Below are 6,895 nucleotides of genomic sequence, written 5' to 3' on the forward strand. Positions count from 1 at the left end.
AAGCATTCTTCAGCAAGGATCCTGACACAGCTCCTGTCTGCCCTTAAGGTAGGGTGTAGTCTTACAGGGGCACTCTGATGGGCACATTTAATGTTAGAGTCATGCTGATGGGCACATTTAATGTTAAGGTGCACTGTGATGGACACAACATAGAATGTGCCCATCAGAGTGCCCCTTACTATAAATGTGCCCATCAGAGTGCCCCTTAATATAAATGTACCCATCAGAGTGCCCCTTACTATAAATGTGCCCATCAGAGTGCCCCTTACTATAAATGTGCCCATCAGAGTGCCCCTTACTATAAATGTGCCCATCAGAGTGCCCCTTACTATAAATGTGCCCATCAGAGTGCCCCTTACTATAAATGTGCCCATCAGAGTGCCCCTTATTTTATGTTAAGGGTGCACTCTGATGGCCCCATGTTATGTTAAGGGGGCACTCTGATGGCCCCATGTTATGTTAAGGGGGCACTCTGACGGCCCCATGTTATGTTAAGGGGGCACTCTGATGGCCCCATGTTATGTTAAGGGGGCACTCTGACGGCCCCATGTTATGTTAAGGGGGCACTTTGACGGGCCCATGTTATGTTAAGGGGGCACTCTGACGGGCACATACTGTGGAAAGGGGCACTCTGATGGGGAATATGATTTAAAGGGGTACTCTGAGTGAAAGGGGGCACTCTGATGGGAATACCTGATGTAAGGTGGCACTGTGATGGGGACACCTGTTGTAAAGGGGGCACTCTGATGGGCACACCTGATGTGATGGGAATACATGATGTAAAGTTGCACTCTGATGGCGACACTTAGTGTAAGGGGGTGCACTGATGGGCACACTCTATTTGGACCTCGGCCAGAAGAAAATTTTAGTGACCGGACTTCTTGAATTTTAATTCAATACCCCTGATCTAAAAAACTGTTATTGATCATCCTAAATTGGTGTAGTGACTCCTCCTGGCTAGAAAAGGAAAAACCTCCAGCACAGAGGTGGGCTGATATTACCCCAGGGTGGATCCATGGCCGCAGTGGAGAGTTACAGTGATGAAGGGCACCTAGCACTTTAGTATTTTATAGTATTCTGCTCTGGCTCATAAGAGAGAGAGGATTAGGGATTGAGATACCTCCAGCAACATGGGTTCAAAACGTCATCACACTCTCTGAGGGCAGACTCCAATCTTCCTCCAACAGGACTTCTTTTCCTGGCTCTCCAGCTTGGGTACTGTATGCTCCTTGACCTGGCAAGGCAGCTTGAGGATTTTCCTTGTGGTTTACCAAGACTGACATAAATATCTATAATCTAGTATTGCTGCAGCTCCCTTTTTTATTGCCCTAAGCGTCAGTGATTCCTAGTAGCAGCAGCCAGGAACACCAACACTGAGTTTAGGGGAGAGCCAAGTAAAAGACTATTGATCAACCTGGCAGAACTAAATTTACTAGTCACCTCTGTTTATGGCAGGGTGGCTACACTGGGCAAGTTGAAATGAGCAGATCGGTTATCAGGAAAAAACACATAAATACATTTTAAAAAAAAAGGTGAAATTATTCTTTAACTCTGTTTTGCAGATAAAAAAATGTGCATTTATTATTTATTTTTTTACTTGGAGCCTAGAAAGCATTGCACCCACAATTAGCAGATACAGGTGCCATGCAGGACTCCTGTAGACCTGTCAGTGTATCTGTGTGCTCCTACCTCATACAGGCAAGATGATACACACTGACAGACAGGAAGAGACAAAGAACTACCACAGTGCTCAACAGCTCCGTGGTAGTTCATTGAAAAAAAAAAAAAATAGTAACCGCTATCAGGGGAAAGATCTGCTCGCTGTGACTAGATGCAGCAGAGCGGGCCCCGGGAACATGTTGCATGTTCCCAAAGATTAACTTATCCTTTAACTTTGAGTTAAACCTGCATGCCAGAGATGGAGGCAGCTGATGTGATGTGCAACTCGCCATCCTTACTGGAGCTGTTGTATTCTCAGCCTTACTTTTGGCATTTTTATGTGGCTGACCAGTAAAGAGGGGGGGGGGGGTAGGATGAAACCCAAGCTTTCCCATGCAATTATTTTGCAGGTAAAACAAATGTGCATTCATTCATTTATTTATTTGTTTTGGTGCATGTAAAACATTGCACCCCGTGATCAGCAGATCGCTGGTGCAATGACAGGCTCCTGCAGGTTGTCATTGTATCTGTCTGCTCGTTCCTCATATGGACAGGCAGTTACACGATGACAGGAAGACTCAATGAACTGCCTAGAGCACTCACTAGCACCCTGGTAGTTCAAGAACTGCAAGCCGTCAGACGCAAAGACTGTTGATACTTGTAGTTCATTAATTTACATTCTGACCACACGGCTGCATTCTTTTCAAATTGTGACAGCTAGCGCTGAGAGAAGATCCCTGGCCCGCTGTCACAGGTGGGGGGGGGGGGGAATTTGTGACCCTAAAGTGTGTGGAACTTGTAACAAACCTTTAAGTTGCATGAAACCTTTCCTGCCAATATGTCTGGACCTGATTGGCATATTGCCTCTTTATTGTATGCTCTGTATAAGAAGTGCCAATATACTGGATGTGCTATACTCAGATTTGGGCAAGAAGAGGAGATTACTGTATAAATCTGCTTTATGGGTCAGTCCACCTAAAATGGATATTTTAATTATGGGTGGTGATTAGTAAATGGAGACCCCTCATATCTTAGGAATTCACAGTCTTCTCCATAAAATTCTTGGCTATGATAATGCACTAAAAGTGCCTCACAGTTTCTACCACTGTGCCGTGTGTTGCTGTTGGGCTTTGCTGACTGGACCCCCACCCATATCTTTGGGTTCCTTAAAGTGATATTAAAGGCAGATTAAGAAAAATAAATGTGTCATACTTACCTGCTCTGTGCATTGGTTTTGCACACAACATAAATATTAAATATTGGATGAAGCGCTCTGCTATAATAGTACTATACACAAAACCAAAATATTGTACAAATATATATAAAACAAAAAAAGAAAGTGACTAGTGCTTAATAAATATTATATGTGTAAACACAATAAAAATATATAATTCATATAAAACCAGTCTGCCCCCAAGTGGCTAAAAACTGGTTAAACATGTGCACACACGACTTAAATAAGGGTGACCAAGTGCTTACTTACATATATAATGTCTTAATAAATATAATAAAAAATCACAGTGAATAATCTCAAAAAGTGCCAAGTGTTAAAATGCAATCAATATACATCTAATATCATCATGTGCAAAATCATGCTATCATTCTTCTGTGAAAATTAAGATATAAATAGGTGCTTCTTCATCAAAATTGTGCTCAGACCAAGGTGTCACTCCAGTGCATCAATCCTAAATATCCAGAGTGCCTCCTCACCTCCAACATTCGACCCCTAGAGGTCACAGATCATTTATTTAAATGATGTTCCAGACCGACACCAGGATATATCTTGTCCCCACGACTCAAAATCTTATTATATAAGATGACTCAGCCATATATCCATGGACCATGGAAGATTAAGCAAAAAGAGAGATCTCCATTGCGCAATATGTAACGATTATTAAATATAAAGACCAGACGAATAACTCACATGCTCCTAGTAGTTAACAAGCGGTTCCCCCATATCCTATGGGAGTAATAGGAAATCACGTTTGGCAAAAACCGGAAGTGCGTCACCGGAAACACGTCACCGAGCTCCACCCGGAAATGACGGAATATGAGGGCACTCGAGCAGGCTCACTCCTGAGCTGCTGCTGTGTGTGACCATTTACACACACACACAGCATGGCTTGGCTCCATTCCTGGAATGAGGGGGGGCTCAGGGAAGTGGGGGCTGCTGTACACAAGTCTGTTTTTAACTTCATGTATTCAAGATAAAAAACGTTGAGCCTTTACAACCACTTTAACCACTTGCCCTCCAGAGGATCCCCCCACTCCTGACCAGGCCCTGTTTTGCGATATGGCGCTGTGTTAATTTAACTGACAATTGTGCAGTCATGCAACGCTGCACCCAAATGAAATTTGTCCTTTTCCCACAAATAGAGCTTTCTTTCTGTGGTATTTGATCGCTTGTGCGTTTTTTATTTTTTGAAAAAAAAACAATATTTTTAACGTTTTGCTTTTAAACATGTCTCCTCTTCTTCCTTCTCCTTTTCTTCTTCTTTTTCTTTTCTTCCTCTTCTTCTTTTTCTTTTCTTCCTCTTTCTTCTTCTTTTTCTTTTCTTCCTCTTTCTTCTTCTTTTTCTTTTCTTCCTCTTTCTTCTTCTTTTTCTTTTCTTCCTCTTTCTTCTTCTTTTTCTTTTCTTCCTCTTTCTTCTTCTTTTTCTTTTCTTCCTCTTTCTTCTTCTTTTTCTTTTCTTCCTCTTTCTTCTTCTTTTTCTTTTCTTCCTCTTTCTTCTTCTTTTTCTTTTCCTCCTTCTTTTTTTCCTCTCCTCCTTCTTTTTTTCCTCTTTCTTCTTCTTTTTCTTTTTTTTTTCTTTCGTCTTTTCCTCTTCTTTCTTCTTTTCCTCTTCTTTCTTCTTTTCCTCTTCTTTTTTTCTTTTCCTCTTCTTTTTTTCTTTTCCTCTTCTTTTTTTCTTTTCCTCTTCTTTTCATCTTCTTTTCCTCTTCTTTTCATCTTCTTTTCCTCTTCTTTCTTCTTTTCCTCTGCTTTCTTCTTTTCTTTCTTCTTTTCATCTTCTACTTTTCTTGATTCTTTTCCTCTTCTTCTTTTCCTCTTCTTTTCTTCTTTTTTTTCTTTTCCTCTTCTTTCTTTTCTTCTTTTCCTCTTCTTTTTTTTCTTCTTTTCCTCTTCTTTTCTTTCTTGTTTTCCTCTTCTTTTCTTTCTTCTTTTCCTCTTCTTTTTTGTCTTCTTTCCTCTTCTTTTCTTTCTTCTTTTCCTCTTCTTTTCTGTCTTCTTTTACTCCTTCTTTTCCTCTTCTTTTCTTCTTCTTTTCCTCTTCTTTTTTGTCTTCTTTTCCTCTTCTTTTCTTTCTTCTTTTCCTCCTTCTTTTCCTCTTCTTTCTTCTTTTCCTCTTCTTTTCTGTCTTCTTTTCCTCCTTCTTTTCCTCTTCTTTCTTCTTCTTTTCCTCTTCTTTTTTGTCTTCTTTTCCTCTTCTTTTCTTTCTTCTTTTCCTCCTTTTCCTCTTCTTTCTTCTTTTCCTCTTCTTTTCTGTCTTCTTTTACTCCTTCTTTTCCTCTTCTTTCTTCTTCTTTTCCTCTTCTTTTTTGTCTTCTTTTCCTCTTCTTTCTTCTTTTCCTCTTCTTTTCTTCTTATTTTCCTCTTCTTTCTTCTTTTCCTCTTCTTTTCTTTCTTCTTTTCTTCTGCTTTCTTCTTTTCCGTTGCTTTCTTCTTTCCTTTCTTCTATTCCTTCTCTTTCTTCTTTTCCTCTTCTTTTCTTCTTTCTTTTCTTCTTCTTTTTCTCTTCTTTTCTTTCTTCTTTTCCTTTTCTTTTCTTCTTTTCCTCTTCTTTTCTTTCTTCTTTTCCTCTTCTTTTCTTCTTTTCCTCTTCTTTTCTTTCTTCTTTTCCTCTTCTTTTCTTTCTTCTTTTCATCTTCTTTTCCAATTATTTTTCTCTTCTTTCTTCTTTTTCTTCTCTTTCTTCTCTTTCTTCTTTTCCTTCTCTATTCCTTCTCTTTCTTCTTTTCCTCTTCTTTTCCTATTGTTTTCTTTATTTTCCTTTTCTTTCTTCTTTTCTTTTTTCTTTCTTCTATTCCTTCTCATTCTTCTTTTCCTCTTTTCTTCTTCTTTTCCTCTTCTTTCTTCTTTTCCTCTTCTTTTCTCCTTCTTTTCCTCCTTTTCTTTCTTCTTTTCCTCTTCTTTCTTCTTTTCTTTCTTCTTTATCTCCTTCTATTCCTTCTCTTTCTTCTTTTCCCCTTCTTCTTTTCCTCTTCATTTCATTCTTCTTTTCCTCTTCTTTTCTTTCTTCTTTTGCTCTTCTTTCTTCTTTTCTTTCTTCCTTCTTCTTTTCCTTCTCTTTCTTCTTTTCCTCTTCTTTTCTTGCTTCTTTTCCTCTTCTTTCTTCTTTTCTTTCTTTTTCTTCTTTTCTTTCTCTTTCTTCTATTCCTTCTCTTTCCTATTTTCCTTTTCTTTTCTTTCTTCTTTTCCTTTTCTTTTCTTTCTTCTTTTCCTCTTCTTTTCTTTCTTCTTTTCCTTTTCTTTCTTCTTTTCTTTTCCTCTTCTTTTCTTTCTTCTTTTCTTTCTTCTTTTCCTTTTCATCTTTTTCTTCTCTTCTTTTTCTTCTTTTCCTTCTCTTTCTTCTTTTCTTTCTTCTATTCCTTCTCTTTCTTCTTTTCTTTCTTCTATTCCTTCTCTTTCTTCTTTTCCCTTTCTTCTTTTCCTCTTCTTTTCTTTCTTCTTTTCCTCTTCTTTTCTTTCTTCTTTTCCTCTTCTTTTCTTTCTTCTTTTCCTCTTCATTTCTTTCTTCTTTTCCTCTTCTTTCTTCTTTTCCTCTTCTTTCTTCTTTTCCTCTTCTTTCTTCTTTTCCTCTTCTTTCTTCTTTTCCTCTTCTTTTCCTTCTTTCTTCTTTTCTTTCTTCTATTCCTTCTCTTTCTTCTTTTCCCCTTCTTTTCTTCTTCTTTTCCTCTTCTTTTCTTTCTTCTTTTCCTCTTCTTTTCTTTCTTACTTTCCTCTTCTTTTCTTTCTTCTTTTCCTCTTCTTCTTTTCCTCTTCTTTCTTCTTTTCCTCTTCTTTTCTTTCTTCTTTTCCTCTTTTTTTTTTTCTTCTTTTCCTCTTCTTTTCTTTCTTCTTTTCCTCTTTTTTTCTTTCTTCTTTTCTTTTCCTTTCTTCTTTTCTTTTTTCTTTCTTCTATTCCTTCTCTTTCTTCTTTTCTTTTCCTCTTCTTTTCTTTCTTCTTTTCTTTCTTCTATTCCTTCTCTTTCTTCTTTTCCTCTTCTTTTCTTCTTTCTTTTCTTCTTTTTTTCC

The sequence above is a fragment of the Staurois parvus genome, unplaced genomic scaffold (assembly GCF_062004578.1).
Source record: "Staurois parvus isolate SC_StPar_1 unplaced genomic scaffold, SC_StPar_1.0 ptg002716l, whole genome shotgun sequence".
NCBI classification, from domain to species: domain Eukaryota; kingdom Metazoa; phylum Chordata; class Amphibia; order Anura; family Ranidae; genus Staurois; species Staurois parvus.